This window comes from Lissotriton helveticus, chromosome 2_1 (genome assembly GCF_964261635.1).
Source record: "Lissotriton helveticus chromosome 2_1, aLisHel1.1, whole genome shotgun sequence".
Taxonomy (NCBI): Eukaryota; Metazoa; Chordata; class Amphibia; order Caudata; family Salamandridae; genus Lissotriton; species Lissotriton helveticus.
The window spans coordinates 632,487,024-632,512,082 of record NC_136059.1 but is presented as its reverse complement, the minus strand read 5'-3'; positions in this window follow the sequence as shown (position 1 = coordinate 632,512,082).

Sequence of the window (25,059 nt, the reverse complement as noted above, 5' to 3'; positions counted from 1 at the left end):
TGTTCAAAACCTACATGATACCCCTGTCCAACTTCGTCAGAACCCGTGGTCTCAACATCATATCCTATGCAAACGATATCCAGCTCACCAGAACCAACTTCCACAGCACCATGATGAAAGTTGCTGACTGGATGAAGACCAATTGGCTAAAGCTCAACACATACAAAATGTAAGTGCTAATTTTTGGGAGCTACGCCTCCTCATGGGATGAAACCTGGTGAACCGCCAAACTCAGACTCACTCTCTCTCCTACAGGCCATGCCAGAAACCTCACAATCATACTGGACAGCAAACTCACAATGAAATGTCTGATCAATGCTGTTTCATATGCCTGCCTCCACACTCTCAGCATGCTCTAAAAGATCTTTTAGATGAATCTCCGTCAGCCCCAGGAAAATCATCACTCAAGTCCTTGTAACACGCCACTTGGACTATGGAAACAAACTCTACACTGAAATCTCATCCCAACTTGTGAAGAGACTCCAGACGACACGGAAGTCAGCAGTCAGACTCATCCTCGACCTCCCTAATCAGACCCTCATCGCCCTCCCTTCGGGAACCTCCACTGTCTCTCCAGCCAGAAAATATGCTGGTTTCAGATACTGACACATGCCTACAAGGCATTGATGGAGCAGATTCCATCTGGAGTCAGGCATTGCTTTATTTTTGTGCTTCAGACAGACTGCATTTAAATTGAGTCGCACATTTTGGTACAAGTTAAAACCATGGCACATGAAAAATATGAAAGTGAGGCCTAGTCAGTGTGAAATGCTTGTGCTGAATTATAGTTGTATATATTTTTGCAGTATAGAGAAACGTGGCCTTTTAAGTTGTGAAGAATAACCATAGAATGTGTCCTCTTTTCCCAGCATTTTTCCTTATAATGTACACCCCTGTCCCTGTCTTAAGAGTCTTTGGCTTGTTGCATATTTGAAAAAAATATATATATATTTCAGTTTATAACACCTCTTTTATAATGTGTGTGAATTAACAATGCACCAAACACTACACATGAGGCTAAATGCATTTTTGCATGAAAAGATATCTAAAACATTAAAGCATGAGTATGTATTAACTGTGTGGGCTGTATTAACTGTGTGCGCTGTATTAACTGTGTGCGCTTTTAACATTTACACTAATGCATAATAATGCTATGTTATACATTGCACATTTTGCATGTTGTACATAACCAATAATAAAAGCTGCTTTAAACTAATAGCTTGGCTAGATAAAAATAATACAAGGGTATTAGTATGGATTTGGGAAATATAATGGCTGATTTACATGACATTAATACTCTATTTTGTTTGTTTTGTTTTTGGGCCTTAATTAAATGGCTGCCTGTGAATCCAGCAAGGCTGTGACTGGCATTAAAAGAAGAGGGCATGCGCAGATTGTGCCATCTTTCCTCATGACAAGAAGGAGTCAAGGCTACTGTAAACTGTACATTCTTGTGATTGTGCCAATGTAGCCGAGTTAATTAAAGTATCCGTCCAGCCTACGATATAACAGGAAGGAAAAGATAGAAATATTTTCCTAGTAAATGTTGCTAAAGTTATAAATGTATTAATCAATTTGCGCTTCTTTTGTTAAAACTGGTATGCTCTAGAATTTTTTAATGAGTCAGGATCGTGAGACCTCATGCCATCGTGGCTGACCAATCAGGTACAAGTTTTTCAGAAGATGCAACATTTTTGTGTAGTCTGCCAAGAATTAGAGTATAAATAATGACCTCTTTGGGGGCGTGGTTGGCTTCTAGACTCATTAGACTTTAGGGGGGAGTGTGAGCTCTTGAGAGAAGGAACAGATTAGACCAGACATTCTATGGGGCGGTACGAGAAACTTTGCGGGAGGAAATTGCTGCATCCTGGGTGAGATATGCGTCCGAGGAGAGTAAGGTGGGGGGGTTCCCTTCCTCTTTTTTTTTCAAAGAGTCCTGGCACGTCATATTTGGCACGGCATGCCAGATTCCTTTAAGGTCTTGTGAAGGCGGGGACACTTTCAAGGAGCAGCTGCTGTCAGATTGGAGAGAGAGAGCGAGACAGATTGAACATCACCAGAGCAGAGAGTGCAGCTGATTAGGAAGGATTTAGATGCTAAATTCTAAATTTATGCTTTGACTAATTAATTAGGTCTGAAAAGATTTTTTTGTCTTATGCATTTATTTCTCTTAATGGGAGATTTTTGCAAACTATTTCATTATTGATTAGCCTGGCAAGACTCTTTTTCTCAGAAACTCTTTAAGAGTTTGACTGACATTTTGCGCCACATTTTCTTTTCTACATGTAATGCTTATATGCAGACTGTAATGTGTTCTGTATTAATGCTAATTTTCCTGTTTTCCAAATTCTGTAACCTAATTGATATTTTACTGATGAATAAAGGGTCAGAGAAAAAATTAACTTTTGACTAGAAAATAAAAGACCATATTACCAAGCAATAGCGATAATTATCGCTATTGCTTGGTTAGAGACGAAAATTTACCGCTAGGCTGCGGCGATTTTTATCGCAGATAAACTTTGGTATTACCAAGGTTTATCGCAAATGCGATAAAAAACGGCCGCAATGCATGAATATCGCTGAAAAGTCAGCGATATTCATGCATTACCGAGCTAATGCTCTTAGCCATGTTATCCACCTCCCATTGGATAACATGGCTAAGAACTGCTCAGGGCAGGTGTTAGCTTTTGGACATATCCGCGCTTAGAGCGAATATCTCCAAAAGTTGGTAATAGGAGATAGCGATGTTAGCGACTGTTTCCAGTCGCTAACATCTTGGCACGCCCACTTTACATGTCATTAGTGATAAATATCACTGACATGCAAAGTGGGGCCCAAGATGGTTGCTATCTCCTACTAGCTGTCGCTAACTGGTGTTAGCGACAGCTAGGTCATAGGGAGATAATTTTACCTCTGCTTTTTTGGCTTTTAAAGCAAAAAAAGCAGAGATAAACCCCCTTGATAATATGCCCCAAAATTCTTTAAAATACTCAGCAACTCTCTTCATTGGCTTACATAATGATTGCATTTTTGACTGTTCATGTTTATTTAAAGTCTCCTGCAGGTAATACATGGTGTCAAGGGCCCAACACCTTTTCAGCAGTAAATTAGAGGTAGCATGAGGGTTTTGCATTGAGAAATTACCAGATGAAATTACTTCTGCATCACACTCTATGACCAGGGACCAGCAAACCTCAACCACCACCTGAAATTCAACCAGCATTCAAGACACCTGTGTCCTTGCACACACTCTGCATCAGCCGAAGCTACAGTGAAGGCAGTTCCATCTCCTATCTCACCTCTAAAGTCTGGAGCAACCTTTCCTTTCACCTCCAAACTTCACCTTCTCTTATAGAAGGGAGGCGAGACCTGGCTTTTCAAATGAGCCCGCGAGACCTCAGCACCTGGATACCCTCAAGGGTGAGTAGCTGCACTTTAGAAATGCATATTGATTGAATGATAGATGGATATTATATTTATTCATGCACTCATTCATTCTTCATGAGAAATGAAAACAATCACAGGATACACTGTATTTATTATATTGGTCTCCACCACAGGTGAAATTATTTTACTCAGTGGCAGCTAGTCATCATTTAAGTCACTCAAGGATAATTTAAGTTCTACTTAATTTGTGCAGATGAATCAGTAGCTATGCTTATCAATGAAATATGATCTCGAATTGCTGCCTTTTTTATTTGTAATAAGATGGGAGATATATGAATGTGATATTTGCAGACTTATTCAATTTTCTACTGTCTATAGCCCTCATAAGTGACAAGTCTGGGTAAAATTCCTGAATTTATCAAATCTTTAAACTCTGGAACCAACACGTCCTTTCCAAAAGACACCAGACCCTTGTACAAGCTGCAAGGACTGTGGGCAGCAGCACAACCTGTTCTCCAGCCCGACCCTACAGCAGTACAGGAAGCATAAAATACTCCCACCAGACAGACTCAGCTCTGGCCTCTCACTCTCTAATTAACCTACTTTATCCATTTCTCTGACACTTTCTGCCTGCACAGAGCAGGAGGAAAACGTCTGATAATTTCTCCTTTGAATCAGGCGGGAACACCCCATGGAGAAGGACCCATAATATCCCGGTATGTGTGGTCTATAATGCTTTCCTATCCAAGGAGAAACCTGTAATCAGTGAATTGTGGTGCGTGAAAACTGACCAGAACTGTGAATTCTACCCTTCTGCAGAAAAACTCAGTGGAACTCTTGATTAGATCTTAATGTGTTGTCTACCATCTTTGAACTTTTTAAAATGTGTTGTTCCTATGTGTTTCATCATTTGCAGAGGAAGTATTATTTTTATTGGTAAAGAACCGCAGAAATGTTGAAATGCACTGCGTTTACCATGGACCATTTTAGGTAAGGCAGATAATTTAACTTTAGTCTTACTAACTGAATCTTCCCAGACATAGGTGAAAATCTCACAACAGTAATATTTCTGCAGCCGCTTTTATAGAAATCATTTCACAGTCCTAGAAACTTACTGCAATAAGGCAGTGAGCATTTTTCTAAAATTCGTTAACATTTTGCCATGGATTTCCAAGAAATTCATTTCAGTCCAATGCTATGTTTTACATTCGTGTATTTGTTGGTATGCCATTTCTTTTGTTTGAAATTCTTGTCAGTTATTTTGTTCTCCTGGGTAATCATGGTATCATGAATACTTCGAATGGTTTATAGCAACACACCCTCTGTAGGTGTTATATTGCTGTTTTGTTTACAAACCGTGACACTGCAAGAGCAAATCTCATTTGCACCCAAAAATGCTTTTTATTTAAAAAATGCTTTGTTTAAATAGCATAAATACTAAATGCATAATGTTGTATTAGGTTATCATGCTTAAATGTTATAAGCTTAATTGTGAAGTAAATAGGTGTTGATTTAAGTTAGCCTAGCTGTTGATGTCATGCCAACTGAAAATAATGCACACATTGAAAGGCCTGTTTTTCCACGTTGAGCCGTTATTTATCACTAGTTGTTATTTACCGCTATATGTATCAAGCTATTTAGCATTCGCAAAGGCCGAAATTCTGCGAATTTCGGCCTTTGCGAATGCTAAATAGACAAATGGAATGTATCAAACAAGTTTGATGCAAAATAAGGATTAGCAAAATTTGCTAATCCTTATTTTGCGATTGCACTTAAGGAATTGCAAATTTTGCGATTCCTTAAATGCAATGTATCAAACAAATAAAATGCAAAAAATGCCATTAAGGAGTAGCAAATTACCACCAACTTCTAGTTGGTGGTAATTTGCGAATTCTTATCAAAAATCTTTTTTGATAAAAACCAAAGGTGCCATATGACGCCCATACATGCCCTTAGGGCATGTATGTGCGCCATATGCCCCCAAATGTCTTTTTCAGGGGTGCAGCAGGGTGTTCTTGAGACACCCCTGCACCCTTGGAAACATCCCTAATTTGCGATCAGCAAAGTGCTAATTGCAAATTGCACTTTCATTCCTATGGGCCTCCTGGCCCATGGAAATGAAGGGGTAATTTGCGATTGACAATTTGCTAATCTCAAATTAAGGAATGCTAAGGAATCGCTATTGGAAAGCGATTTTGTACATACATACCGTTTTGCATTTCCTAAATAGCGATTCCTTAAAATTCGCTATTTAGGAAATGCAAAATGGTTTGTTGATACATATAGCGGTTAGTCTTTTGCTTCAGAAGTTGTAATTTTTTAGAAGCCCTCTGTTAGTTAGTGAATAGGCATTTGATTCTATTAGATAACTGATAATGAGCATCTCACTGCCGGAGAGGAGGCCAAAAGGAAAGATGATTCGCGGGAAGAACATTCTGAATTGCAGAATGTGAACAATGTATCTTCGCAAGGTCTTTTGCTTATAGATCACTGTACAAACATGAGAATACTGGGAATTTGCTTATTCCTAGAGATCAATGAAATCTTATTGGAGAATGCTGGAGATGAAAGAAAATATGCTGCAACATAGAATATTGGGTGTTTATATTAGCGTGTGTACCTAGAGAAAGGAAGGACTTTCCTTTGAGCTTTCCTTCTAAGAGCGATTTTTCATTTGAGATTCTTTTTCTCACACTTGCTGGGGACTCATTTCTGAGCTTTTTATATCTTTCTGTGTGAGAGGTTGCTTGGCCTAATTCTTTAATGTCTGATGATTTATAGCTGAGGACACTTTTGGGTATCTGAACTGAAACCTTATTCAAGCTAACTCTATTTTAATTTAGATTGGGGAACTTCCTTTATCGAACACGCTTGCTGCTATTTCATTTTTAACTGTCTTCCTAACCAATACTGTATTCTTTATATCAGCCTTCCTCAGGATTTGTAAATATGGAGGTGTGACTTTAATAACAATCCGGAATCCCACGATGTTCTGTAGAGATGGGTAGCAATGTAGAGCTTTGGCTTATTGCCCTTGACCTCTGGTCAGTTATCCTGTGAGGCGCGATCCTAGAGGGGCTGCAAGTGCTGGAAGTGCAGAAAGGCATCTATGCACAAACGAGACCGCCTCAACTGTCTTCCGCTGGATTTATAATGCTCTTCTCCAGAGTGTTATTTCGTTCGTTTGCCGTTTTTAAGGCACTCCCGATATGGTAGATACATTTCCCCAGTCTTGCTAGGGTCATCGTGCTGGAATTGGAAAAGCACATGGCTGACGCTTCACTGCAATATTTTATTCCGTTGTTGGTACAGACCAGGCACAATAGTCGCAGACGTTCATCGATGAAGTTGGGACAACAGCGTAAGAGGTGCAGCCACAATTCCCTCTTGTAGGGGCAGAATCTACAGTTTGTGGCATCCCCCCTTTGGGCCCATACAGGGTTAAAATCCCAAATTCCTAAAGTGATTAATCTCATGGACAGAATTTTACTGCGGGCCAAGGGAGTAAGAGCGTCACTTAGGTAGGCCTGGGCTTTGCCTACCGTGTAAGAGCTATTCAGTGGATCTAAGTGTGTACTTGAGAAGAGAGATTTGCAAGTCGAGATCAAATGAAATTTCACGCACTTGTTATAGCTCTTTTCCAAGCCTTCATCTGAATTTCCGGCCGCAGTATGGTCTCTTCCACTATATTTAGTCTTTTGAATGTTTGTCACGGGTGGTGTGCAATGTTGTACATAATTCTTCAAAAATAGTTCTCAGTTGGTGTTCTAGTGTGTTAGCTGGGGGTCCTAAAATCCTGAGATAACGTTTTATTAGGTCCCACGGCACATCAAGTCCAGCCTCGCCACTCCTAGTCCCAGCCTTAGCCTTGCTTTCCTTGCTGACCTCAGAATTTAAATCACTGTTTTGTATGCTTTAGATTGTGCTGAGTTTAAGCAGGCATGCTGTGACCCGAGGAAGGCCAGGTGGCCACAGCTAATTGCTGGTAAAAGATTTGCTTTTAAAATTTTCAGTATTGGACCAGCAGTCAGACTGATCAGGTGGTGGCTTAGTTGCTTAAGTAAATGTATGACCATGTTAGCCTTGGTGCTCTGGTGTTTCAAGTGGGCAATCGCCTTAGCCCGTTCCGTCAGCCAAACCCCATGGTAATTGTATGACTCCGCCGTCTTGATTTGCAAGTTGCCCATTTGCCATTGTGCTTTCTTTTTCTGGTGATAGGTCCCGAAACTGATAACCTTGGTATTACCTTGGTTCACTGTCTAATTGTTGATGTTGTTGAAGCAATTTAGTGCAATTGGGGCTCTTTGTAGGCCTACCTTCGTGTGATCCATTATGGCTGGGTCGTCGGCGTATTGGAGCACCGGCAGTCTCATGTTTCCTAGTCTTGGTGCTACTAGGCAGGCTCCTTTTAGGGCATCTCCCCAGATTTGCTGTGTATAGTAAAAAGTTTGTGTGCCGGTACACAGCCTTGCTTCAGCCCGTTCTCCGTAATTATAGCCGGGGACACTGCTGATGCTGGTTTTGACCCTTACCCAGGTTTATTCATAGAGCAATGTCATTGCCTTCAGTAGGTTTGGTGCAATGCCCCAGTTTTCTAGCTTCCACCATAATCTTCTATGAACAACTTTATCGAAGGCTGTGCTATAATCCACGAAGCAACAGAAAAGTGGAGAGTGGTTCTTCAGGGTTGCTTGGGCTGATGGGTATGCCAGTGCCAATAAGTTGTCCATGGTCGATGCCTGTGACCTGAAGCCAGTCTGGTAAGGAGGTATAATGCTATTCTTCTCCACCCATGTCTCCAAGTCCTTTAGTAGAAGGCGGGCGTAGGCCTTGGCTTCAAGATCAAGTAGGGTGATGAGCCTGTAATTTGATGGCTTTGAGCGGTCTCCTTTTTTGAAAATAGGAACAAAGATGAAGCACCTCCAGGAGTCGGGAGTCATAGCTGTCTGGTAAGTGTAGTTGTATAAGGGAGTTAGAATTGCTGCCCAGGAATCGGGGGCCTTTTTAAAGACTGGCGCTGGAATCCCATTAGGCCCAGGGGTCCCATTGTTCTTCATGTTCTTGATGTTCTTGATGACCATTTGGGGATTTAGCTGGGCTGGTGGTGTACAGTGTGTTTCCACCAGCATTCTGTGACCCACAGATCTATCGCCTTAGCTGGCGATCGTCTCTCCTGGCTTGGTGTTGGATTTCCTATCGCTGCCCACCCCGCCACTGGCCCCTTCCGATCTATCTTTGTGTGGGGGGGCAGTTATGTAGAGCTGTTTAACATAAATCAGCCAGTCCTTTTCTGTTACACTGTTCTCTCTTAAGATTCCTCTGCTGCTCAGCTGCTTATTGTGTCTCGACAGATGCACTGGGTTCTTCTGCTTTATCAGGGAGAAGACTATCAGCTATTCCCTTTCCATGGTGCCATTTTTATGTTCCCATATTATTCCTTAGTGCTGCCCTCAGTGAAGCCACCGATGGGTCGCCCCCTGTTTTCTATTTTGCGAGAGCCTTACGCAGGATTCCTATCTTCAACTTCAAAGTCCTCCAATCTGCTTTGCTGGCCATGATGTAATCAATTCTTGAGATGTCTCTGATGGTGGGGGAGGATCCTATGTATTTGAGTAGGCTTTTTTCAGTGCATGGGTTGAGATCTGCTTGTGGTTGTTAATAAAGTTGGACAAGGGTGCAGTCCTGCCGGATCTCAGAGGGTGGGGGGGGAGGGGGGTTTGGTCGTGTCCAGGTCCTTCAGGTTGAAGTCGTCCGCTAGGATAACCTGGAGAGATTTATATTTACACAAGAGGTCTTCTAGTTTTCCCAGCAATCCCTCCAACTTCACTTCTGTGGTGAGCTGCGCCGGATTGATGTAGCAGTTAATTATTAATAGGGGCTCTGGATGTGAGTTAAGGTTCAGTCCTCTGATGTGTAGAGCTTGCAATCCGGGTGGGTTTAAGTTGATAGTTGTTGCTTCGAGGATGCTTTCGAACTTTATAAAGACTGAGAGACCGGCCAAATTTTTTTTTTGTAGCTGGAATAAAGTGTTTATACTACCCTGCCAGTGAAGTGCTGGACAAGGCCCAGGTCTCTTGGAGCAGAGTATATAATTCATTTCCATACACTGTTTCAGATTTTCATTTCTGCTGATTTTACTAATCCCTGCCATATTTCAGGAGATTAATGTTAGTTGCTGTTTGTGGACTGCTATTTGCCTGATCACTCCTCTGGCTAACTGGAATTCTCTGTTCGGGATACTGGTACCCCCCCACTTGAGATTCCAGGTGGGTTTGGAGAAAAGGGACCTACATGAATGTCCCAATGATTATTTTAGCATGAGATCCTGATGTCCATTGGGACCCTGGGGGCTGACCGTGTTTTGCCAGGAAAGCCCAAACTATTTGTCCCATGCAGGATCAACGAAGGGGCCTCTCCCCTGTTATCTGGTGCCAGAACATGAGGGTATTTTCGGTGCGGTGCCGTCTGGACATCAATGCCCCACTCAGCAAGTTGTATAGAGTTGTTCACAATAGCTTGTTGTAATTTTATGTGATTTATACCCACCACTGTTGAGTCGCCATGTGTATTCCCCTTCATGCTCAGAAATTTCACCCATACTATGTCACTCGTTTGTGTTTGTTCTAGGGTGGCCAGATGTTTGGAGAGGTGAAGTATATTGCTCCTGTACAAGATGTCGTGCTGTCCTGTACTGTGGTACCTTGGGGTGAGGATTACCTTTTGGACCACTATTGGTGAGCCCGGAGTTGGGGCCGCTCTGCCCCTCTGTAGAGACTAAAGGGCACTTCCGGCCTACATTCTGAGATTGGCTTCCTAGTTTGATCATAGGATGTCCTGCTTGAGGCAGCTTATTGTGGCCTTGATTACCCCCAGCGCCGGACTCTTGTCCAGGTTATACTTGGAGTGGGAACTGCCTCCCGTGGTGCCAGGCTTGAACTGACTGTTGAATCGTAGTCAATAGTTGTCTCCCTCTGGTCTTTGTTTTTTTCCATTGTTTCCTCAGCTTCTTTTTTGCTTGCCTTGATAAAGTAGAATCTTATGCGTCTGATATACTGAGGGTATGGTCCTGCGGGTCTAGTGACAGAGCGTTGCTCCCCCAATGTGCCCCAGGATTTTGAAGTCTTTGGTTCCACACCCAGTTGAAGTCGTGCTGGTTCTCTTGCCTCCTTGCGATTGCGGTTAGTCAGCGCCCTGTCATCTCATCTGTACTGATTGTACTTGATGTCTCCCAGCGTCCTTTGGCTATTTCTACTATGTCCATTAGGATATCAGGGAGGAAGATCCATTTCTCCATGAGTGTTAAGCAGCAGCAGCAGGAAAAGTCCCCCAGGTTGGAGACCAGGTACACCCTGGAGCTTATATTGAATAGGCGGGCTGCAATTGCTTGTAGGGGGTCTATTTGGATTTACATTTTGGTTGACTGCCATAGAAGAGCTTTGTTGGTGGTATAGTTTATTTCGATCGAGGGCGATTTCTCCAATTCTGCATTTGTGCTGTCGTTGAAGCTTTTGTGGTCGGCTTTCAAATTGATGCCCCAGAGGGGTTGTATAAATCAGCTGCAGATTTGGGGTTAATTCTAAAGTTCTTTTGATCTTTTGCCCCAAAATGTGGTGGAAGGAAGCTGCTAGGTCCCCTCCCACTGGGGAGTCTAGTCCTTTTGTCTCTAAGTGTGACCACAGGCTTATGCGGTTTCGTCAGGCTCCGGGTGTCTGAACCGTGGGCTATGGCTTGATGAATTAGCGCTTTTGTCACTAGAGTTGGTGCATCCTTGATTATAGCTGTTTCGTGTGGCTTAGTGAGTATGGCGTATCGCCCCGTGTCTATGATATGAAGAGGTGTTTGGCACCTGACTGGACCATTGAGTTGCATCGGGTCAGATTGCCCATGGGCTGCACCTTCCTTTTCCATCTGTATCCTGGATTCCTTACTCGGGAGAAGTTCCTCACTGCATATACGGGTGTGCTCTGGAGGTGATATGCCCATCCCTTTGGGACTTCTGTCTTGGGCCAGGCTCAAGCCGTGAGATGGAGTACTGAGGGTTGTCCCATGGTTGGTGTTAGGAGTGTACTTTTTCCTAAGGAAGTGCCTTATCGAGCCCTTTTTGTGCAGCATCTTGCAGTGTTTCCTTACAGTTATCTGCAAGTGATTTAGTCCTTGTAATCCCTGTAATCCCTTTTTTTGGGAGAGTGAGTTTTAGGAGTTTCCTCGGGGGTCGTGTGCGCGCGCCCTTTTCTTTTGGGGCCCACTGCTAAATGGGATACTGAGGGAGCTCCTCCTGCAGTTTGCTCTGGGTGGTCTGCTTGCAGCTCTTACCAGTCTGCACACAGACGAATGCTGAAGGGGCGGATGCTCCTTTCGTAAGTGCTGAGGAATTGCAAACGTGCTGGGAGAAACGAGATTTTGAAGGGTCTTGACGTGACCGTGGCTATGTGCAGTAGCCCTCCCGTGGAGCGATGTATTCTCTGGTGCGGTGTGTGGTGAGCGAAAAGGCAGGATGGTGTTGCAGGAAGGCAAGGAGCAAGCGCATTAGTGGGGCAGTGGGGCAGGGGGCAAAAGGGCTGACGGTGGAAGTCAGTGCTCGCAGGGTGGATCAGTGCTGCCCCTCGCTCCGTGGGCCCCCTCACCGAAGCCTTGTGAGACCTCACTGGGTTGTGATGGCCTTACTCACCTGTGCATTGCTGAGCCAAGTGCTCCAGCTGGGGAAGTTAAAATTCAGGGTAGTACAGTTTTCCTGGGCTCCTCAACTCCTCAGCTGCACCTCCGCACTCTCGGCTGCTCCGTTGGTCGACTGGTGCCATGCAGGACCCCCTCAACCCCTTAACCTGGGGCTCTGGGTTTGGTCTTGTCAGCCTGCTCCTCAATGACAGGCGACTGTGCTCTCGGTCTGCTCCTGTGGGAAGTTTGGCGGCTCCCGCCAGTGTAGAAATGAACACACGGCTTCTGCCCCTGCTGAGCTTGAATCGCAGCTTCTGCCGCTTTAGGGAATTTTCTGAATGCCAGCCAGTATGGCTTCTGTGCTGGAATTGGCACAATGGAACAGTGCCTGAATCTAATCTTAATTATCAGGAAATACACTGTGACAAGGCAAATACTACTTTATCTAACTTTTATGGACCTGACCATGGCATTTGATTGCATTAGTAGATCTAAGTTATGGAAAACCCTGGTATAACTGGGCTTAGAGGGCGAAATTGTCAACATGCTAGTAGTACTCAAAACTAATTCTAATGCTAGGGTGTAGCTTCGTCAGGGGGGTGAAGTTACAGGTAAATTATGACCTGTGGTCTGAAGGTCTCACGTTTCACCAGCTTTACTGTTGGCTCCAATGGTTGGTTAAACACTGATAAATTTCATATTTGGGTATCTCTATCAGTGCCATGGGGAACTTGGGATCTTGTGTTTCACAAAATAGGTTAAAGCTCCAGCGAGCAATGGGCTGACTGCGGAGTCTGCTCAGTTCTGCGGGTGGAAGGTTTGTGACCCCTTTATTGCAGATATATAATGCACAATGTATATTACATCATAAGGGGCAGGAATTTGCGGTATTTCAGAGGAAAATAGATTTAGTAGAAAAATAATGGTGGCCCCTATATCAAACTCTCATTATATTTGTAATTTATTTTTCATTTTAAAATCTTTATTCAGTTGATAAAACCACCATAAAAGAATATAAACAACATCATCATTATAAAAACCATTGCTTAAAATTGACATAAAATAATAATATTTAATAAAACAGCATAGCACATCCCACTCAGGCAGTACATCTGTTAATCAGGTCTTGATCTCCTAGAGGCCAAAGCAGATCGCAAGAATTATAAAACAGTAAAGTAACATATCCATTGGGATGTTTCTGTTGGTGAAACATTGCTGGCCTTACTTGTTTAAAATTAAAAGACTTCAGCAAGGGAGTTAAAAAACGCTTTCTCTTGCCACAGGCTGCACCCATCCACATGCCAAAAGATGATGAAGTTGGTTAAACCTAAACCAGGCCAATAAAAACCTGCTATGCTCTAAATGGACCTTGGCTAGAATGGCTCCATCCCCTGCAAGGTTTTCAACAACATGCGACCCCACACTGATGGTTTCTGCAGCTCAAGGTGCTCCCTCTCCAGACGAGAGTGCTCCAAACACAGGCTTTGAACACACCACAGCTCACATATAGACAGAGAAGTATGGTCCTCATGAATATGAGACTTGCCTAGGAAAGCAAAGGCTGCCTTGACCTAGGTTATCAATGGTATTTTCTGTGCCCGATTGAGGTCAGTCTGCAAGGATCAACTGGTTTAGCTTGAATTCCTCCCTGTACCAGCTCTAAATCCAGCACAATATGAGGCTTAAGGACACTAACAGAGCAGGGTTTCACAAAAAGAAACCTGCTCGAATTAATACCCCCATAATATGTACTAACATTAAGAAGTTATAGAAAACTAACATAAACCCAACATGAACACAGGGAAAATTGCCTTGCGCATGCCTGAAACTAACACGTAAATAATATATGAAAGAGTTAAAACTGTAATAACATTGTGGTTTGAAAGAAACGAGAAATATTGCATGTGCATCAGTATTTGCATGTTGCATCCTGCTTTGAACTAACAATTAATGTCACTTTTGACACAAGCTATGCTAGGAAATTAGCTAACAGGGAATAGTGCATTGGTGGGTGGTGAACAGTGAAGGTTTCCTTATGACATATTAATAAATGTTCATATTTCATTTACTTTAGTGTGCCAGAAAAGGCGCCATCTTTGTTAAATAGGCTAAAGAGTGAGGTGGTCATTCGAAGAGTGAGTCCGATCTGTTCGAGGCAAGACAAGACACGCTGTGCAATGCAAATGACATGAATAAGTTGAAGGCAAGAGTGATTAACGACTGCCAAGTGATGCACCCAGTCGTGGGACCGGAGATTTATTTTGCGGATGAAATTAAATTATGAATAAATTCTCTTAATTTGTATCATGTTTAATAAACATGAGAACGAGCTAAGAACCATACCCTGGAAACGAATGTAGGACAATGAATTAGTAGAATTAAAGGTGAAGTCACAGTGGCGGGCCAACTCCACTGCCCAAACCCACCAATCCACTTGCGAGTTACATGAGAGTTTGCAGCAAATGTGTGATGGACATGTCAGTTTTAGGGTATAAGGTGAGTGGTTTAAGCTTAAGCTTGCAGGAGAGTAAGAGGGGAGATGCGTCGCTGTCCGTCGGTTTGCAGAGAGGCCTAGCTGTTCCGGACCTGTCCCGTTCCTGTCTTTAATCCTTTGTTCCCTGATTCTATTTCGGAGAAACCCCACAATCACCTAGGCCGAGGGGGTGGTTTTCCTACAGACCATTAGGTTTGTATCTTGTCTTTGAAATTTATTTGCAAATGTATTTTGTTTCTGACACTTTTGTCTCTTCACCTTTCCTCTCTGTTATAGATAAATTAAATATATTATTTTAGATAAAACTGTTGTCTCTTCATCTATCCTCTCCATTAGGTGTATTATGTTTCGCATACATTTCTCCTGAAACTTTTGTCTCGTAATCTATCCACTCCATGAAGCATAATGATTGTACGATGAGATTTGAAATCATTTTGAATTATTGATAATCTCTCTCCCTTTATGAGTTCATTATTTGCATCTGTGACTGTATACAATGAGCATCTCATTAATATTTGAGATAAAACTTCATAAAATTTTAGCCGGTTTGAATTAAACTGGGACATGCAATCTTTCTTTAGAAAGATTAGACTTAAGAAATTCTTTGAAAAAAATGATCCACCATCTATAAATAATCTATCAGGACTACGCCCTGATTCTATCTTTACACCAACCTTGAACAAAGTTGGACAGGAGGTGGGTATCTTCGAAAGGATTGTATCTTCTAAGATTCAGAACTTGATTAAGTTTGCCCTTAAACCCATATATAAACACAATTATGAGGAATATATGGCACTTAAGACACTATCCAAGAATCAGGAGATTATTTTTAAGCCCTGTGACAAAGCGGGAGTGATCTTGGCCCTGGACAGCAAAGACTATGAAATGCAAATTGAAGCGATGCTTAGCATCCCAGAACACTATCAGCGGGTGAATTCCTACCCAGGAAAAAGAATTAAAAATGACACCATGCACTTTACTCAAGGAGCGCTGGGTAGAGGGACCATCTGCCAACAGGAATTTGATTATCTTAATCAGCCCTATATCTGTATACCAGTGCTCTATGGGCTACCTAAGACACATAAAGCATCTCTAAACCCCCATAAAGGCCTATTGTTTCGACGATTGGTTCGATTACCGAACCATTATCAAAATATGTTGATACATTTCTAATGCCCATGGTACAGGTGCTCCAAGCATACATTAGAGATACAGGACACCTTATTAGCCACATTGAGGGATTGGCATTTAACCATCATTCTTACACTCTAGTCTCTATGGACATAGAGGCACTTTATACTGCTATCCCACAAAGGGGCGTGCTAGAAGCGGTTAAAAAAGCACTAGAGAAGAGCAACAATCCGGTGGATAATTTTTTTATTCTTGAATGTCTGAGTACAGTCCTTCAAGAAAATTACTTTGAATTTAATAAATCCATCTTTATGCAAGTGCAAGGTGTCAGTATGGGCGCAGCTTGCGCCCCAAATGTGGCTAACATCTACATGGGAGAATTCGAGGACCGTTTTATCTTTGATGAAATTGCCCCCTTTTTAAAAAATATTTGTCATTGGTATCGTTTTATCGATGATATTTTTTTCATTTGCAGGGGACCTGAAGAACAGCTAGAAGAATTTACTCTGTGGCACAATTTATGTGACCCCCATCTCAAATTTAGTGCTAACATGAGCAGGAATCGGATCTAATTTCTGGATATATGGATTCAAGCTTTGGAGGGGGTGATTGAAGTATCACTCTATACCAAACCAACTGCCCGCAATACGCTACTCCAATATCAGAGTTTCCACCCACGGAGCCAGTAAGATGGCATTCCGCTCAGCCAATTTTTAAGGCTGAGACGCAATTGGACCAACATTAGAAACTTTGAGATTCATGCTGAAGAACTGGGAAGTAAATTACTTAGACGCGGCTACCCCCCAAGACTCCTCAAAGAATCCTATAAGAGGGCGAAATACTATAATAGAGATGTCCTATTGGAAAGCAAAAAGGAGGACAGTGACTCCAAACTTGTTTGTGTTACACGTCATTCTAACATTAATAACCAACTACGTCAGATTGTCTGTTCTCAATGGCACATTCTTAATTCAGGTTCTCAAGTAGTAGCCATACCTAAACCAGTCTTTGCATTTCGCAGGAATAAGAATCTCCGGAATCACTTGGTCCATTCCAAATTTAACACCACCATTTTGCTTCTTCAGTAATCCAGCACTGCTGAGAATCCCATCTATGGTACTCACAGATGTGGTAATTGCCACGCTTGTAGTTCGGCGATTGTCGCCGCAGAATTGGTATGGGGTAAGAGAAAGTTCCCCCTGACAAATTGTATATTGGCCAATGTGGTCTATCTTATATCATGCCCATGCCCCAAGGGGTATGTGGGGGAGACTAGTCGTGAGTTTAGAACTAGACTCAGCAAACATTGGTCTGCCATTAAGAACCACAAAAGGGGGGCTCCTCTGGTGGCACACTGGCATGAAAAACAACATTCATTGTCTGACATCAAATGGAGAATTCTTGAGAAGGTACATAAACCTCATGACAATAACATCAATGGCTTGAGAGCAAAAAGAGAAGTTTATTGGATCTATATTCTGTGGTCACAGGTCTAAATGAATCCATACCGTGGCTCAATGCACTATTGTGATCTTGGCAAATTCTTTACGTCAGTTGTGTTTTTCTGACTTCCTGATGTGTTGCAGGTTCTTATTCTAGAGTTAGAGTTGTAGTTCTGCTTTATCTGCAGCAGCCTATCTTTAGCATCTTGGTTCTCTGATTGTATATATTAATTTACATCCCCTTCTTTTAAATATTTTTCCCACCCCTTTTATATTTATTTTTATTTTTTTACTTTTGTTAGCCCTCTTTGGATTCTGTGAGGGTCACTTTTTGTGCACATAACACCTTATGGTTGTGGTGAGTAGTGTCTGTTTTTCGTGTTTATTTTCTGTTTATGTTAGTCTTACACATAGTGTGTGCCTGGATACGCTATTGGAGCTGCCCAGGCCTCGATTGTTTAATTTGGGCACATTTTACCATGTGACACCTTAGGTAACTAGGCCTTGGTTATGCTCCCTTTCCAGTGACCAATTTATTGTTTCTGGTGACCGATTTATTGTTTTAGTGCCGGTCCATGTTAATCATCTTTTTTCTGTGTTTTTTTTCATTACAGCACCTCGGCTGTGTTGTTTTACCCCCAACATTTCTTTCACTCTGCGAGTGTCTTTGTACACTAAGCAGGTATATGCAGTCTTCATTCAGCCGTCCTTTGCATTATGGTGCCTTTTGGTTGCAGACCAATACCCGTTAGTCCTCTTTCAATGCAAGCATCCTTGTGCACAACACAGTTGTACGCATTTTGCCTTTTGGCTGAGGGCATATGTGGAGGCAGAGCGGACGAGGTTTCACTTTACCGGCGTTTTTGGGAGACACCTTATCGTTTGAGGACTTGTTCATCTGGCTCCAGGTACCGGAATGGGAGGCCTAGTTTTTATCCGGACTCGCTGCTTCTATGTGGGGTCGAGTTTATCTATGGGGTACGCCTAGTAAGATGGGTCCGATTCACGATCCTGTTGGGTGTGTTTTCTTATTTCTATACAATCCCCTTTTAATCTGAGGGAGTACGTTTACCGTGGCCTGTTCCGGAGCATTCATCTTGGATACCTTGTTCTGATGTTATCAAGTTATATTCAGTTTTAGGTATGTGATTCTTCCCTTTCCCTTTTTTTATTTCTGAATCCCTATATGTATACAGGATCTCGTTAGCTTTTTTCCCCTCTTCTGTTTTATTTTTTGTGTAGTATTCATGGATATTTCCTGAGTGGAGCTAATTTCTACATGCCTCGTGGCAAGTTCCCGACTGCTAATTTTGTCTTTGTGACATATTTCCCGAGGGTAAGTCATACTCTGGTTCACTCCGCTTCGAGGACTTTTGTAGTATGTCTGCCTTACCTCATTTTAATATAACTCGATTCCTGAGCAACTCAACTCAACACACAAAGAGAAATTTTGAGTGTGCCGCACCTCTCTATTGGCCTTAGGCCCACCCGTCTCAATTGTACATCAAATGCAGAGCTTTTAGCTCCTGTGGTGTGCACTCCCTCCGCCCCTGTTGCTCCCAAGAGGCAATTGTTAACAAAGTAAACTTTCCACCCACTGTGGGTTGCACCACCAAAATTCAAAATACAAGTATCAATAAAGAATGTCCAAGAACTGTTGTATCTTGTTTAGTTTCTTCTTTATTCAATTTTCTTTTACGCAGCCAACGCGTTTCGTTCAAAGAACTTCATCAGGGCATGCTGGCTGTGTCCAATATGCACAGTCCTCACTTCTTATTTCATCATATTCTATGTCCACATCCAAGTAAACGGCCACTGTGCCGAACGAAAAGTAGCGTCCTCTCCTGAGGAAAGGAGTCTCCGTTTGAAACTTTCAAAGATTTCCCCTAAGGAAACAGATTGGTTTAAAAAGAAACCAAAAGAGTCAGTACATGCCTACTATGAAAGGTTGTTGCAGGTATTTAAACAGTGTAGTGGATTTGAAAATATTGGAGACAAGGATATGAGACAATTTGTGTTTCGTTTTGTGTTTTGACTGAAACCAGAGATTAGTGATATGATTCAACAGCATTTGATTTGCTGGCAGAGCAAATCAATAGATGAGATTTTAAGGTATGCAAAGTATGGGGGGGCGTGGCCGAGCGGGCTGCGAGATGGCCGCTTAAACGCAAGCTCCGCCGGCTGCTTCTGAAATCCTACATTAAATCCTGCTATTTCGTTTAGTGCGCTCACCTGCCTGGTGCGAACGAAATGCTGTGAAGCCAAGACAGACTCGACTGCAAAATCGGCGTCGGAAACCGCCAGACGCATCCTAAACACAGCCCCGCTGTTCCCACCGAGCAGGACTGCCGACGGATGTGTAGACCTCCGTGGGGACGGGAAGTCACCTGAGGGCGCGGCGTGAGAGGCCTGACGCACTGACGGGCGCTGCGGCCCGCGGAGTCTACCGGCGCCCGCGGCTCCATCGGAGCGGAGCAGTCCCGCTACATCCTTTATCTCATCCTCGGCGGCGAGGCGCGGTGAGTGCCTGAGGCACCTTTGTTGCGAGGACGGACCCAATCCGACCGGAGACTCGACATTGGTGGCCGCCATCTTGAGCTGGGCTGGCGCGTCGCGGCTGTGATTGCTGCTGACCGGGCCGGCCGAGACATAACCCCTGGCGCGTGCTGTCGACATTCAGCCCCATCCCGGTGTCCTTCGCGATGGTGAATCTGCTGGCTGGGCGAGCTCCCCTGCATTGGAGTCAACTGCTGGTGTGAGCGGCCATTACGAGTAAGTGCGCGCCTCATTGCCTGCTGGGGCACTGCGGAGAAGCCTTTGAGGGGCTACTGTGGTGGTGCTCGCTGACCTCCTGGGCCCATTCGCCATTCCACGCTCTTGCACTCCCCGGCGCCGGCTGCTCCACTTACCGGGGAACTGTGGTCTGGGCTGCTAGTGCCATAGAGGTTGTGCTGGCTGACCCTCTGCTGTTGCCCCTGACCCAACCACCCCCAGACCCAGAGCGTGTGAGACCTGTGCCATAACTTCAAGTTCAGTGCTCCTACACGGAGCTGGTGACATTTGCATTGGTATATCTCCCCTGAGGCCCTTGCGCGCTGGTCCGCCACACATTGATAATGGGGAAAGGAGATCCTCGCCAACCCCGGCTCACGTTCGAGCAGCAGAAAAAGACGGCCAAGCAGGCGGAGCAGGAGGCTGCGGCAGCCGGGGGACAAAATGAAGACACCCCCCCCAGGACATCGACGTGCCTGCATTGCTGATGGAGGTGAGGGCAAGCCTGAAAGGCATTGACGCAAAACTTGATAACATGACCGCCCAGCTAGAAGGGGTAAGGGCGCAGGTGGCCACGCATGAGACGCGCATTGATGTGCTTGAAAATAGACACACAGAATGCTGTGAATTTCAGCAAGAAACTAAGACGCAGATCAGCAATCTGGAGAAGAAAATAGAAACTCTCAGTGCCAAAGCGGATGATCTTGAGGCGAGGTCCAGGAGATGCAACGTTCGCATCACGGGCATTCCGGAGACGACGTTGATGGGTAATATGGAATCCTTTGTGACTGACCTGTTGCATGAACTCTTCGATCCAAATCTGTCCCCTGTATTCACTGTAGAAAGGGCCCACAGGACACTGGGGAAAAAGCCGCCTCTGGGGGCCCCACCTACACCGATTCTGGCCAAACTGTTAAACTATCAGGACAGGGACACCGTGTTGAGACTGGCGAGAGAAAAAGGGAAAATATCGCACAAGGGAAATGTCATATCCTTCTTCCCTGACTTCACGCCCTTGGTCCAGGCGGCTCGCAAAGAATTTCTACCTGCCAAACGGCTTCTACTCCAAGCACAAATCCCCTACTCTCTTATGTACCCTGCAAAACTGAGAGTGGTACACGATGGCACGACGCATCACTTCCTGGATGCAGGCTCTGCTTTGAAGTTTGCGAAACATATAAGTAGACCCAGGTCGGGAAGGATACTGGGACGGACTCTTTGAGCCAGCTAAGTGACAATGATTGACTGACGAGATGGTGACGTCTGATCGTGGTGGTCTACTGCGGCCCGACTGTCAGTCTGTATACCTTGGTGCTCACTGTATCTAGTGAGATCACCTGATATTGTTTTTATTGTTTTTGTTTTCTATACTTAACTGTATGCGCCTAAAAAGGCAGATGCGCACTGTTTATTTCTTCCTTTTCACATTTGCAGAAATAGCTTACTACATGCAGCCACCCTGTGTGAACGGGGTTGTATGCTCGGGATGCCATGCCTCCGAGGGGTGTCTCCCACGATGCTGTTGTTTTCCTGTTTTGCGCCTGCTGGGTACTTAGACCTGGCGCGCTAGGGGGGGTAATGACACAACCTGTTTGGGGGGTTGCTGTGGGTGGAGGGTGGGGTTGGGTTGGGTGTTCTTTGGTGTACTATTGGGCGCATAGCAATGACCAAATGCTGTTGGTGTTCAAAATGAAGTTGGCAGGTCGGGTGGCGGGTAGATACGTACCAGATCAGCATCCCAGATGGAGGTGACCCGGCTCCTTACATGGAACATTAGGGGCCTAAGCGACCACAGGAAATCCAGGCTCATGCACAGCTACCTCTCCAGACATAACATTGATATCTGTTTTCTACAGGAAACGCATATAAATTCATCCTGCTCCCCACGACTTAAGCACTCCCGGTGGGGACTGTCATACTCAGCCATCTACTCTAATTATGCTAGGGGGGTAGCCATCCTGTTGCGCCGTGGCATGGACTGGAGGACGTCGTCAGTGGTGCTAGATGATGCCGGGAGATATGTGATTTTACATGGGGTCCTGCTGGGCAAAGAGGTAGTACTGGTTGCTGTGTATGGCCCGAATGTTGATGACCCAGAATTTTTCAGGGAGGTCTGGGCAAAGATTGATATTACAGGCTGTTCCACTGTCATTTGGGGAGGTGACTTCAATGTTGTACTGGACGGGTCAATGGACAGGCAAGGCGCCCCAAGACCCATGCACCCCAATGCTCGCCAGGCCTTGTCAGATATCATGTGTGAAGGTATGTTATTGGATGTGTGGAGAGCTAGGAATGTGAATGCTCGGGTGGGCACCTGCGTATCTGCACACCATGCGGCCTGGTCCATGCTGGATTTTTGGTTGGTATCGGCTGAAGTCGCCACCTGGTCCTCTCGTGTGGACATACTGGCCAGATCCCTGTCTGACCATTCCCCATGCTTACTTGAACTAACACTCCCAGGTCATATACGCGGTGCCTTTTCCTGGCGCCTCCCCCCAGATGCATTCCTGGATGCGGCTTTCACCGAAGAAATACGACAGGACATTGTAGAGTACTTTGACACAAACACTGGTACAGTCACAACAGACGCTGTGCTTTGGGATGCGTTCAAGGTTGTTATTCGGGGGCAATGCATTGCACGCAGGGCGGGAGTTCTAAAGGCCATCAGGGGCACGTTGAAAAGACTCGAGGGAGAAATGCAGGTCTTGGAGTGCGATTTCTGTGCGTCTCCTACACCTACACTGGCTGGTCAGATTAAGGGCAAACTACTAGAGTTCAATGATGAAGCGCAGCGAGAGCTCAAATTTCTGGGGAAGCAAGCCGAGGCCCGCAGATATGGGGAGGGGGAAAGACCGAGCCGCACGCTTGCCAGGCTGATTCGCCCATCCAAACGCCTACGAGGGTTCACACTATCATTGATCACATGGGGAGGGCACTGACAGACCAGCGGGAGATACTACAGACCTTTACTGAATACTACGCCGCACTGTACAAATCCACCCACACAACCTCGGACGACACACTTGAGGCTTTTTTGGAGTCCATAGCGCTAGTGTGGTTTTATAAAGCACACAGGCAGTACATGGATCAGCCAGTGACGGTGAAAGAGATTGTTGCCACCATCAAAGCGCTACCCCAAAACAAGGCACCTGGCCCGGACGGGCTAACGGCCGCCTTCTATAAAACATACGCAGAGGAACTGGCCCCCCGCCTACACGCCGTTTTTGTGGAGGCTCAGGAGGTGGGAATATTGCCAGAATCGATGAGGGAGGCTATGATAATAACGCTACTTAAACCCGACAAAGACGATAAATACATGGACTCTTACCGCCCCTTGTCCCTTATAAATGTGGATGTCAAGATCTACGCTAAAATTATAGCTGACGGCTTACAGCCACTGTTACCCTATGTGGCTCTGCCGGATCAATCTGGCTTTATACCGGGACGCTCCACCACACATAATTTGAGAACTGTCTTCTCCGCGCTCCACTATCTCCACCCTGACACCCAGGCTGCGGCGGTGTTCCTAGATGCGACCAAAGCCTTTGACTCTCTGGATTGGTCCTTCCTTTTCACCATTTTAACAAGAATGGGCTTCTGCCCCCTCTTCATAAATCTAATTCGATTATTATACACCGCCCCCAGAGCTAGACTGCGACTGAATAGTATGATCTCTGAGTCTTTTCCGATCTCCAGGGGAACCAGGCAAGGATGTCCACTATCCCCCCTCCTATTTGCCATCGCTATGGAGCCGCTTGCGGCTCGGATTCGCCAACACCACACGGCGAGGGGAATTGCCTTTAGTTCACGTAGCCTCCTAATCTCGCTGTATGCGGATGATATAACCCTGTATATAAACAAACCAACTGAAAACCTAAACCCATTACTCCGTGAGTTTGTTAAGTTTGGCGGCCTTTCCGGAGTCTCCATCAACTGGTCTAAATCAGTCATATTCCCGCTCACTGACAACACCGCAGAGGTACACTCAGATTACCCACTCCGATGGGAAGCGGATGAAGTAAAATACCTGGGGGTCTGGGTGAGCAGGAACATGCAGGAGATCTGGAACCTAAACTTTGGCAGGGCGGTTGTGTGGCTGGAGGGCAAGGTGGCGATCTGGTCCAAACTTCCTCTCTCCCTGGCGGGCAGGATCTCACTGGCAAAAATGATTATCTTGCCCAAATTCCTTTATCTTTTTGCTAATGTACCGATTCCCTTGACACAACACTTTTTCACACGCTTGCGCTCCAGCCTGCTTCCGCTTGCTTGGGCGGGAGGCCGGGCCAGGGTTTCTTGGGCGCTGTTGATGCTTCCACTGCGACAGGGGGGGCTAGGCGCACCCGACATGCATTTATATGCGCTTTGCGCACATGCCCAATACTTGCACTTCTGGATCTACCCCACACCTTACCAACCACATGTCGCGGTGGAGACGGACATGGTCTCTCCACTCCCACTTAATGTAGCACTCTATTACAAAGCGCCGAGGCCTACACAAGATGTGAACACGGCAGACATGCTTCGCTGGTCTTGGGGGGAACTACTGAGGCGCTCCTCTCTTCCCTTGCTGTATGCGCCTGCGATGCCTCTCAGACGCAACCCCATGATCCCCTGCTTAGAATCCAATAGCGGTGATGTCTCCCTCGCTGGTGCCGTCCTGCGCACGTTCTCAGACTTATACCCGGACGGCAGGTTCCTGGAGATACCCCCGAGACACCTGAGAGCCCTGTGACATTTACTGATAAATTCACGTACCACAAACTGAAGGCTGCGTGCAGGGCGCTAGGAGACTGTTTTCCGGAGGAACAACCGCAGCTAGCTGCTCTACAGACTATACTTGCTAGGGCGTCCCGCAAAAAGCTTGTGACCAGGCTCTATAACTCGATGCAGGAACAATCCCCCTTGCTGGTGCCCAGGTCGCAACAATTGTGGGGAGATGACCTTGGGGAGCCGCTGACGGATGAGCAATGAGCATTCTGTTGTGGGCAACTGTTGGCATTATCCCCTAACTATAAGCTTCGGCTGGTGCACTTTAAATTCCTGCACAGATACTACCGCACTCCTATCTCCCTCCACCGTATGGGCCTCAGGGAAAAAGACAGATGCTGGAAGTGTGGGGCGGAGGGGGCTTCCTTCTTACATGTAGCTTGGCATTGCCCTGCGCTTTCTGAATACTGG